This window comes from Schistocerca nitens, chromosome 4, assembly GCF_023898315.1.
Source record: "Schistocerca nitens isolate TAMUIC-IGC-003100 chromosome 4, iqSchNite1.1, whole genome shotgun sequence".
NCBI lineage: Eukaryota > Metazoa > Arthropoda > Insecta > Orthoptera > Acrididae > Schistocerca > Schistocerca nitens.
Window position 1 is genome coordinate 424,402,159 of NC_064617.1, and position 12,603 is coordinate 424,414,761.

The window sequence follows — 12,603 nt, forward strand, 5'->3', positions numbered from 1 at the left end:
ACACTCATACAACACGCACACAGTGTTGTGCAAGTTAGACTCCGTTTACTGATAGCTCGGGTTGCTTATCGTGCCCATTTTCACTGACGAACGTAGGTTTATTTGTTATAGCTACGTTACAATGCTAAATTAACTGCTGCATGTCATACATCTAAAATTGTGAAAATTAATGTGTCGAATAATCGTAGGAGTGGACTTCAGGCTACTTCTGCACTGGTAAAAAATCTATCAAATAATGTATTTTGCATTTTTGGTAGGTTTTATAATTAATTAGCAGCTAAAGGCTAGACTTACTTACGCCGAATTACTAAATTCAAACTTTCATGGTTGTAAATCATTATTCGTGAAAACTATTTGCATTATATGGGATAACGTCGACTGCAAAGTTAGCGTATACCAATATTGCAAAGTTCTTTAAGGTTAGGGTATTTAAAACCGAGATACAGATTAAATGGCATAAAAATGTTTTATATCCCTTCTGATAACATAAGTAGTATAAAATACAGAGTGTATCAAAAATTATCACCCGATTTGACACGTCTATGTTTCTGAAACTAATAAACATATACAATGAATTTTGTTTTTTGGTGAATGGGAAACTCAAAAAGTTTTTTCATACATTTTCGTAGGTGTTCAATATGCACCCCGTGAGATGCACCGCATATATCAATGCGGTATTCAAATTGTTCCCACACTGCAGCGAGCATGTCTTGAGTTACAGCTTCCACTGCTGCTGTTATGCAATGTTTCAGTTCATTCGTTGTTGTTGGTAACGGATGCACATAAACAGAGTGATTTATAAACCCCTCAAGCAATAATCACAAACAGAGAGGTCCGGTGACTTCCAGGTGCTAGTGTGGCGGTGCCCCATCCTGTTACTAAATAAAGTCGTTCGAATCAGTTTCCGATTGTGGGAAAAGAAAGATCTCAAGCATATCGAGATATGTGCTTCCTGTAACAGTGTTCTCAGCAAAGAAAACTGGGCCGTACACCTTTTGCTGTGAAACTGCGGAAAACATATTAAATTTTGGAGAGTCCCTCTAATGTTACAAAAATTCATGTACTTGTTCCGTACCCTATATTCTCACATTATGACGGTTCACCTTTACATTTAAATGGGATGTTGCCTCGTTGCTAACACTAAACGTGGAAGAAAACTGTTACACTCCTTCTTGCCAAGAACGAAATTACACAACTCCACGCGTTATTGTTTGTCACCTTGACGAAGAGCTTGCAGTAGCTGTATTTTGTGCGGTTTCAAGTGTAAACATCGACGCAACACACTCCAGGCGAACATGGGGGGCATGTTGAGCTGTCAAGCTGCGCGGCGGACGAATTTCTGCGGTCTCCTTGTGAAACTATGGTGGATGCGTTCGACGTCTGTGTTAGACGCTCGGGGACGGCCCGGCGATTTGCCTCTGCACAAACAACCTGTTTATTGGATTTCTTGTCCGCCCCCGGTAGCTGACTGGTCAGCGCTTCGATTCCCGGCTCGGTCGGAGATTTTTTCCGCTCAGAGACTGGGTATTGTGTTGTCCTAATCATCATCATTTCATCCCCATCGACGCGCAAGTCGCCGAAGCGGCGTCAAATCGAAAGACTTGCAGCCGGCGAACGGTCTACCCGACGGGAGGCCCAAGTCACACGACATCAAATCAATCGGACATGTTCATGCCATCGTCTAATGCTCTGTGCTGTAGAAGGATCCACACCATACATAGTATGAAAGGCACGCTGAACAGTTATTACTGACCCGCACTGCTTAAAACGTTGAACACAAAACGCTTTCTCTTGTCCCGACACAATTTTTATTATAATCCGTTCATCATAACAATAAACCTGATGAAACAAACACAAACGCGATGATTGGTAAGAACCCGTAGCACACGTACACTGGTGTTGTATTAGATATATTATTACCTAGTTACATTAACCCTTAGCTATACGCGCCGCTGAAAGTTACGCGTGCGCAGTTCCATTTTCCGGCAATCATACCACATAGTATTTTCAAAATATTTATTGAGCAATAAAATTTAAGTAGTACAACTGTTAAAAATGACTCATGATGGCAAATATAATACTTCAGTAAATATTTCAAATATAACTCATTACTTATGACTAACTAGGAACAAGGTTGCATAAAAAACATAGCGATGAACAAATATTTAGAAAAAATAAATACTAAGATGTCACGCGTCGTCGAATGGAATATTGCAGGCATTGCAAATAGTTTTGCTTTTTGCACACAAATCGCGTACACTCTGAGCATGTTATTGTAGTTTTATGTTGCGATGTTTACCGCACTCGTGGCATGGACCAGATCTTGGTCGCTTTCCTGACACTTGAGGAATTACTGGTAAATCAGAAGGCTCCTTGTATTTGACCAAATATGCTTTTATATCTAGGGGCAGTGATTGTATGTGAGCTCTTTCTTTCAGATAACCTTCAAGTAGGCTAAATCCCAAGTTTACAATAAACTCTTCTCGCCTTTGCTTCTTCGTTTCCAAAATCGATATGTTGTTGGCAACAAAAATAATATGGGCGTTTACAATTGCCATATCTAAAAACCTGAAAAAATAATGCTAGTGGCCACCTCCTTGTTCTTCGCCTCGTAGAATAATTGCCACATTTTTGATCATGTGAATCAACGCCACCTACAGTAGCGTTATAATCAAGAATGATGCCTGGTTTTCCCGTTTTCTTGCATACAGCTGGCTTATCGTGCATTGTGGACAGTAAAATGACACTTGCAACAATCTTGAAAGCCAAATAAAGTTGATCCTACTGGGTGATTTCGGTTAGGAAGGAACTCAAGAGGGATTTCTGGCTCGTTCTTCTTCATGGTGGCTAGAAAAAATAAGGCCATTTTCGAGAAGGTGTATAGCAAGCTCGTAACTTGAATAATAGTTATCAGTTGTTAAATTTCTCTTTGAACCTTTCAATGGTTCTACTAATCTCTTTACGATTTCCGTCGGCTTATTCGATAGTACATACTGCCCTGGACGCTGTACACAACAATAAATCTCAAAATGTGATACGTAATTCGTTTTCACGTCACATAAGGCATACATTTATATTCCATATTTGGCTGGCTTATCTGAAGAAACTGCAAAAAGGTGGGAATTTGAGGAGATGGGACCTGGATAAACTGACGAAACCAGAGGTTGTACAGCGTTTCTGGGAACAATTGACAGGAATGGGGGAAAGAAATACAGTAGAAGAAGAATGGGTACCTTTGAGGGATGAAGTAGTGAAGGCATCAAAGGATAAAGTGGGTAAAAAGACGAGGGCTAGTAGAAATCTTTGGGAAACAGAAGAAATATTGAATTTAATTGATGAAAGGAAAAAATATAAAAATGCAGTAAATGAAGCAGGCAAAAAGGAATACAAACGTCTCAAAAATGAGATCGACAGGAAGTGCAAAATGGCTAAGCAGGGATGGCTAGAGGACGAAAAAAATGGTTCAAATGGCTCTGAGTACTATGGGACTTAACAGTCCCCTAGAACTTAGAACTACTTAAATCTAACTAACCTAAGGACATGACACACATCCATGCCCGTGGCAGGATTCGAACCTGCGACGGTAGCGGTCGCGCGGCTCCAGACTGTAACGCCTAGAACCGCTCGGCCACCCCGGCCGGCTGGCTAGAGGACAAATGTAAGGATGTAGAGGCTTATCTCACTAGGGGTAAGATAGATACTGCCTACAGGAAAATCAAAGAGACCTTTGGAGAAAAGAGAACCACTTGTATGAATATCAAGAGCTCAGATGGAAACCCAGTTCTAAGCAAAGAAGGCAAAACAGAAAGGTGGAAGGAGTATATAGAGGGTCTATACAAAGGCGATGTACTTGAGGACAATATTATGGCAATGGAAGAGGATGTAGATGAAGGTGCAATGGGAGATATGATACTGCGTGAAGAGTTTGACAGATCACTAAAAGATCTGAGTCGAAACAAGGCACCAGGAGTAGACAACATTCCATTAGAACTACCGATAGCCTTGGGAGAGCCAGCCCTGACAAAACTCCACCATCTGGTGAGCAAGATGTAAGAGACAGGCGAAATACCCTCAGACTTAAAGAAGAATATAATTATACGACTCCCAAAGAAAGCAGGTGTTGAAAGATGTGAAAATTACCGAACTATCAGTTTAATAAGTCACAGCTGCAAAATACTAACGCGAATTCTTTACAGACGAATGGAAAAACTGGTAGAAGCCGAGCTTGGGGAAGATCAGTTTGGATTCCGTAGAAATACTGGAACACGTGAGGCAATACAGACCTTATGACTTATCCTAGAAAATAGATTAAGGAGAGGCAAGCCTACGTTTCTAGCATTTGTAGACTTAGAGAAAGCTTTTGACAATGTTGACTGGAATACTCTCTTTCAAATTCTGAAGGTGGCAGGGGTAAAATACAGGGAGCAAAAGGCTGTTTACAATTTGTACAGAAACCAGATGGCGGTTATAAGAGTCGAGGGGCATGAAAGGGAAGCAGTGGTTGGAAATAGAGTGAGACAGGGTTGTAGTCTCTGCCCGATGTTATTTAATCTGTGTATTGAGCAAGCAGTGAAGGAAACAAAAGAAAAATTCGGAGTAGGTATTAAAATCCATGGAGAAGAAATAAAAACTTTGAGGTTCGCCGATGACATTGTAATTCTGTCAGAGACAGCAAAGGGCTTGGAAGAGCAGTTGAACGGAATGGACAGTGTCTTGAAAGGAGGATATAAGATGAACATCAACAAAAGCAAAACGAGGATAATGGAATGTAGTCGAATAAAGTCGGGTGATGCTGAGGGAATTAGATTAGAAAATGAGACACTTAAAGTAGTAAAGGAGTTTTGCTATTTGGGGAGCAAAATAACTGATGATGGTCGAATTAGAGAGGATATAAAATGTAGACTGGCAATTGCAAGAAAAGCATTTCTGAAGAAGAGAAATTTGTTAACATCGAGTATGGATTTAAGTGTCAGGAAGTCGTTTCTGAAAGTATTTGTATGGAGTGTATCCATGTATGGAAGTGAAACATGGACGATAAATAGTTTGGACAAGAAGAGAATAGAAGCATTCGAAATGTGGTGCTACAGAAGAATGCTGAAGATTAGATGGGTAGATCACATAACTAATGAGGAGGTATTGAAGCCGGCCGGAGTGGCCGTGCTGTTCTGGGCGCTATAGTCTGGAGCCGAGCGACCGCTACGGTCGCAGGTTCGAATCCTGCCTCGGGCATGGATGTGTGTGATGTCCTTAGGTTAGTTAGGTTTAATTAGTTCTAAGTTCTAGGCGACTGATAACCTCAGTAGTTAAGTCGCATAGTACTCAGAGCCATTTGAACAATTTTTGAGTTATTGAATAGTATTGGGGAGAAGAGGCGTTTGTGGCACAACTTGACTGGAAGAAGGGATCGGTTGGTAGGACATGTTCTGAGGCATCAAGGGATCACCAATTTAGTATTGAAGGGCAGCGTGGAGGGTAAAAATCGCAGAGGGAACTCAAGAGATGAATACACTAAGCAGATTCAGATGGATGTAAGTTTCAGCAGGTACTGGGAGATGATTAAGCTCGCACATAATAGAGTAGCATGGAGAGCTGCATCAAACCAGTCTCTGGACTGAAGACCACAACAATAACACATCTGGCATATAGACGACGAAGCCATATCGGCCTCGAAATGGGTGGAGCATTTCGTCAATGTTGACAAACGCAGATAAACAGTAACTTTTCTTAAAATTTTCATTTATTTCTGAATAAACCTCTCTAATTGGGGCTAATTTATCTACCACACATCTCTGTGGTCGACTGCGGTAATTGTCAAAGCGTAGGGATTGTAGTAAAAATCGAAATCTGTTTACTCCAAAAGCAGCCCTGGCCACCATTAGACCGACACCATTCGTCTTCCAGGCCCGCGAAGCATCAGCTCTGCAACTCTTGTTGACTACTAAAATATATAGAAGGCCTGACAGACGCATGATTTCGGACCGAGAGGTGTCCTTACAGTCCTTACAATCTCTATCTCTGGAATAAACGCAACTACTTCTCTTTCTTTCTATATATTACATTAGTGTAATTTACAATTTTATCTAAAATATCAATTGTCAAATACTTCATAAATGCATGAATTTCAGTTTTAGCATCCCGTGATACATGTGTGGGTCCAAGAAAAATTTACAGCAAATTAATTGAAGACGTTTTCGAGGTTTGGGTCACTGGATTGCTAAGCCAAAGTGTTTCAGACCTTTTCCCCTGCTTCAAAAATACTTGAAATTCACTTGACATTTCCAGAGTTTCTTGGCCTTCGTCTCCTGACTGTTCACTCTCGCTAGAATGGTCATCTTCAACAATTCTCTCTTCTTCGTCACTTTTGTCTGAAAAATAGGAAGTATCTTCTTGTTCTAATCTGCCTTCACGCTCTTCATCAGAGAGCTCTCTTAGTAGCTCCATAATCTCTTCCGTCTAGACCTGAAAGATGAGAAACGAGGAAATAATGAAAGGAAAAGCAAAGCAAATAAACGACGGAAGTCAATAGAACAATTAGACGAATGAAGCAAAATGAAGCTTATTTTTGTAATAGAAGTAATAAAAAAGCAACGAAGTAGTAAAAAAATACTTACATTATCGTGTATTATAAATATAATTGTAGAACACCAACACACGCAAGCGGTATGGGGTGCCGCAACGAGGAAGTGTCTCAGTTAAGGGCTTGCAGACAACTAGCTGTTAATCACACAGGCACGGAGTCATGCGGCAATCATGTGGAGAGACCTGGTGGGTGAATACCTGGAAGCTCAACCTCAAACCTCCCATAATAACTGCCAAAACTCAGAAATGTGCAGTTTGCGGCACGGAGTGTCGCTAAGCTTGTAGCTAAGGGTTAAATGAAACTTTAAGATATTCAAATGTATTAACAACCATCAACGTTTTTCTTAATCACGCTTTATCTACGTAGTTTTTATTTCAAAAATCGTGTACAGACACAGCCTCTGCATCGCTGTGCTCTGATTATCGCGCTGTTAATGCGCACTATGAAAATGGCTGAGGCTGCTTTCTGTTCCGCAGTGAAACACGCGCGTGGAACACGGTTAAAAAAGTGCCGAGAAATAGGCTGTTCTTAATGTTTGTCATAAATGTACGGAGATAATCGGCTTTGAAGTTTTCCCAGTGTTGTATATCCTGCAATTAGTAAACACGTCTCCGTAAAATGTGTAGCGGAGTTGGTAGCGCAATGCACCTCCAACGATTTGCAGTTATTCGTGAGTTGGTTCAAAACTCCCCAGTATAATTTTTTTCTCGTTCAATTTCAAATACCTGCATCTCGTAATTATAAAACTCATCACCATTTTTATGAAAAATGCACGTCTTCTTGTTTCTAATTACATGTTGGACGCGAAATTCATGTTTCCATTTCAAATACAGATTCTTAACTATCGATGTTTCATGAAAGACTGTTCATAAAAGTTGTTTAAATTAAGAAATCATAACAATTTAATTTTTAAGGGAAAAATGAAAACCCAAATCCTCTATATCTGGACTATGTCCATCGTTTTATACACAGAGGTACATAAGTATCGTAGGAACACGAAAAACAATCATTTTCACAGCATCGAGCACATCATACAAATGCTGCACTTTTACGTTTGCTTCTGTACCATTACAATATGACCCCAACAGAACTAATCTGGAGCCAAGTTGCGCGACTTGGCCCGAGAAGTAACAAGACTGTTACGCCTCCATACATACCGGAACTAACGCACGCAGCTTTTTCACCCGTCACTGAGGAACGCTGGCGGTATAAAGAACGGCTCGTCATGAAAGAAGAGAAAATGCTGCGCCTGGTTGGCTTTGTGGATTCTGTTGTTGATAGGTTCGATATCAACGTAGCAAGTGACACTTCCAGAACTGAAATGTATTTCTCGGATTCGGGTAAGGAAGGAGCTAAGAATTTAGCAGTCGACTGACTGTAAGGAATACCTTCAATGGCTTCAATATTTAACTATACGGTGAAATCCTTCAATACTCTCTTACGTTACACACAGCTTATGCAGAAAAATTACCCTGTGGTTAAGTCAGGAATTTTCATCATTCTTGTTTTTAATTACAATAGTACGTTAGCTAAAACCGATAACGTGTTGCGGTTTTCGTCTAATCGTCTAAGGAACGCATTGTGGGAAATCTGCAGTGTATTACTTCATTCTGCTTAAAAATTAAATTACATTCGAAGCTGTATTGCTCCTCTGCTCGTTCTTCTTTACGTGTGAACTGCAGCTGGTCACATCACTGCAGCCTAGCTGTACCACCTGACCGGCCAGTGCTGTCCATGTTAAATGCGCCGTTAAAGCTGTTGTCCCGTATTATCCCTAACTCGATGTGCTCGTAATGCACAGCACAAAACGTACCCTTATTATCGTACTTGACAGTACTCGAGACAGCTTGTCTGCAGTCCCGCGTGAAACGGAAATCCAATTAGGTTCCAGCAAACGCGGAAGAATACATAGCGCAATGTTTACATCAGGATTATTCATATGATGAACGGATTATAGAACTGAAGTGGGCGCACACTGCTGCAACCTAGCGGGAACCATGTTAGACTCGAGAGATTGCTCTTTCCAACAGTATGTTGTACATGCAAAAATGGTTCAAATGGCTCTGAGCACTATGGGACTTAACTTCTGAGGTCATCAGTCCCCTAGAACTTAGAACTACTTAAACCTAACTAACCTAATGACATCACACACATCCATGCCCGAGGTAGGATTTGAACCTGCGACCGTAGCGGCGGCGCGCTTCCAGACTGTAGCGCCTAGAACCGCTCGGCCACATCGGCCGGCTGTTGTACATGCACATATCTCAAATAACATAATAGTTACGATTTTTCTAAATCGGATGATTATTTTTGATACCCACTGTATTATGCCAATATGCTTAAAAGATTGCAAACAAGGAATAAGAGTACTCCTACAAAATTTAATTTTTTTATCAAGTACGGAAACCAGAAACGCATTTGAAGGGAAGAAAACTGCAGGAAATGAAAGATGTGGGAAAGGTAAGATAGTAATACAATGATTGTATCGAGTGGTAAAAATAAAAATAAAAAGCTTAGTGGAGGACACTAGCGAGATAAATGGAAGTTGCATGACTACAGGCTTCGACTATAAAGTTGCTAACGAATCATAAATGAAGTTACGTTTAATCGCTGCAGATAGTACAAATTAGAAAGGTCCATCTTAGGATTACATCACTCGGATGGTCAGCGTTTGTTAGCAACGTGTATCACTACAAATTAAAAGCATTGCACAAAACATCAAACAGAATCTCTGGGCTGCATGCGCAATTAAGTTCATTAAGTTCGCAGTTCTCTGGCTATCTCAAATAAAACACTGCCGGGATCCAATTAACTAATGAATCATTGCCGCATTCCCGTCTGCCAACAACATCAGCACTTTTCTTCAAATGTGATTCACAAAATTCAGACCTGAAATCTGTTGTGCGTCTACATAAGAAGTAGTGAGTTGTCCTGCTCTCTAATGAAATATTACTGAATTACTACCAATCAAGGAACGTCTTCCGGCATTTCTTTGTAAATGTAAGTTTATTTCTACGACAGAAAAGAAATTTGTTTCAAGCTCATATACAGGGTGTCCCCATCATCTTGACCATGCTAAATAATTTTTTGTCCAGATGTAAAATAAAAAAATTAACGAAGAAAATGTTTCTTAGTTAGCTGAGGGACATCAATTACCTTCATTGCCTTTCTTACAACTTTATTGGTTATGATACACAAAGCTCAGTACGTCTTTTTAAAATAGCACCCCATATTTTTAATTCGGTAATCCATTTCCTCTCCACAAGACTTGTTCAGAAACATACAGTATACCAGTCACGTAAATATGGCGCTCCTAAGAACTTAATAGAAAAGGCTTTTGACTCACTTTTGCTAGGACACAGCGTACGTATCCGAGGTAACAAACTATTCCGCTCACTGGAGTTGACAGTAAACATTTGGAAAAATATATAAAATAAACACAGATCGTGCAGTGAACCGTGTTCAGTTTAAGCTTCGTATGAGTACAATGTACACCACCAAATAGAAGATATAAATGCTGTTCGTGTTTGGAGTGTAATTTCTTTGCTTAATCTGTAATCTTTCACTCTGAAAAGACGTCTAAAAAGTATCAACTCGCACTCTGTCCATTGCCTCCGATAATTTTTGTGTGCTTTGGTTTTTCTCGTCAGTTCTACCTTTCTGGGTATGCGTCCATTACTTTTTTTACCTATCTGCGGTATCTTTTATTTTGTCCAGTTTATAAGCAATTATTAACCGTTATATGCTTATAACAGTTCTGGTCTACACTATTTATAGAAATATATGTATTTCCTGTTATAGAAGTTCTTGCTTACCACGTATGTTCATTACACACACACACACACACACTTCTTTTACTTTCCTTTTTTGCAAGTATTGTTGTGGTCTTCAGTTCAAAGTAGTGTATTCTATGCAAGACTCTTCCTCTCTGTGCAACTGCAGCAAGTATTTGCACCTGCTTACCGTGCACAGGCCTTGGTGTAAGTCTACAGTTGTTGCCCCACATACATCCTTCCAGTACTAAACTGATAATTCCTTGATACCCCGATACCTTTCAACCGCAACCCTCCTTTAACCAGGTGCTGCCATGGATGCCTTTTTTTCCTCAGTTCGATTCAATATCTCCTCATTAGTATTTCGATCTACTCAGCTAATCTACGGCTACGTTCTGTAGCAACAATTTCAAAAGCTTCGTGTCTGAACGTGCAACGCTACACTCCAGACAAATACTTTCAGAAAAGACTTCCTAATATTTAAAATTACGTTCAATTTTAACAAGTTTGTCTTTTTCAGAAACGCTTTCCTTGCCATTGCCAGTCTGCATTTTATACCAAATTCGACCATGTTCAGTTATTTTGCTGCCCAAATAGCAAACTAGTCAACTCCTCTCAGTGTCTCATTTTCTAATCTAATTCCGTCAGCATTGCCTGATTTAATTCGACTATATTCCAATACCCTTGTTTTACTTTTGTTTATGTTCATCTTCTAAATTCTTTTCAAAACATTACCCATTCTTCTCAATTGATCTTCAATGTGCTTTGTCGTCTCTGACAGAATTACAATGTCATTGGAAAAACGTCAAAGTTTTTGTTTCTTCTCCCTTAACTTTAACTCCTTCTCCAACTTTTTCTTTGGTTTCCTTTACTAGTTGCTCTTTTTACCGCAAATACTGCAGAAATGATAAGTGCTATTGATGTGCGGTTTTCACAAAATTGACGGTAGTGAGGTGCTCGTATTGTTCGCCAATGAACAGATTATAGTAATACTTAGAACTTGTATTTTTTGTGCAAACATAAACTTTTTTAAGTTGAACAATGCCTATTGCGTTGGTGCTTGTTGCAAATTTCTAGTGCAAGTCGCTTGCGAGACACCGTATTTTGAAAAGTTCCGACACTCGTACAGTACCAGCGGTAGCACACACTAAAGAATAACAAAAGTGCATACATTCGTTATGCGGATTCTGACCAGTGACGAGAAGACTGATCAGCACAGGTTATGTTCAAAACCACCACCGGTGCCGGCCGGTCTGAGGCTCCCTGTCACGGTCCGCACGGCTCCCCCCGTCGGATGTTCAAGTCTTCTCACCGGCCTGAGTGGCCGAGCGGTTCTAGGCCCTTCAGTCTGGAACCGTGCGACCGCTACGGTAGCAGGTTCGAATGGTGCCTCGGGCATGGATGTGTGTGATGTCCTTAGGTTAGTTAGGTTTAAGTAGTTCTAAGTTGTAGGGGACTGATGACCTCAGATGTTAAGTCCCATGGTGCTCAGAGTCATTTCAACCATTTTTTCGAGTCCTCCCTCGGGCATGTGTGTGTGTGTGTTGTTGTTAGCGTGAGTTAGTCTAAGTTTGATTAGGTAGTGTGTAAGCCTAGGGACCGATGACCTCGGCAATTTGGTCCCACAGGAACTTACCACAAATTTCCGATCACCGGCAGCGGCAATACATTCTTCCAGCCTGGTAAGGAACGACTGCCGCAGACGTGTTAGCATTTCAACGAAGATGTCCGAAAGGCTGCAGCAGTACGTCGTTTCATACCAACGGCTGTCGTTAGTATGTCCTTGCAGACAGCGTCTTTCAGCTTTCCCCACAGAAAAAGTCTACAGGCGTCAAATACGGGGAACAGGCTGGCCAAGATACAGGTCCCCTACGTCCACTCCAACGATTTGGAAACAATTCATGAAGACACGCTATAGTGCTTCGTGCAGCATAGGCTGAACAACCATCATGTTGGACGCTGACGTTCCACCTAACGAGACCAAAGGGGATTGTCAAGGAACCAGTAGTGCATGTCTCGGGCTTTACCTGCCATTATTGGTAAATGTTGCTTCATCACTGAACGGGATGCTGATACGTCTGGAGTATCCTGTCTTAATGCCCATATATAGAAGTTAACACGACTCTCGTAATTGCTTCTGTGCAGCTATTGATGAAGAGCGATGTGATGTAGATGGAATCTTTGTCGATAGAGTATACGTAGGACACTTCCTTGACTCATGCCACTTTCCTGTGCGGCTGCGTAGGAGCT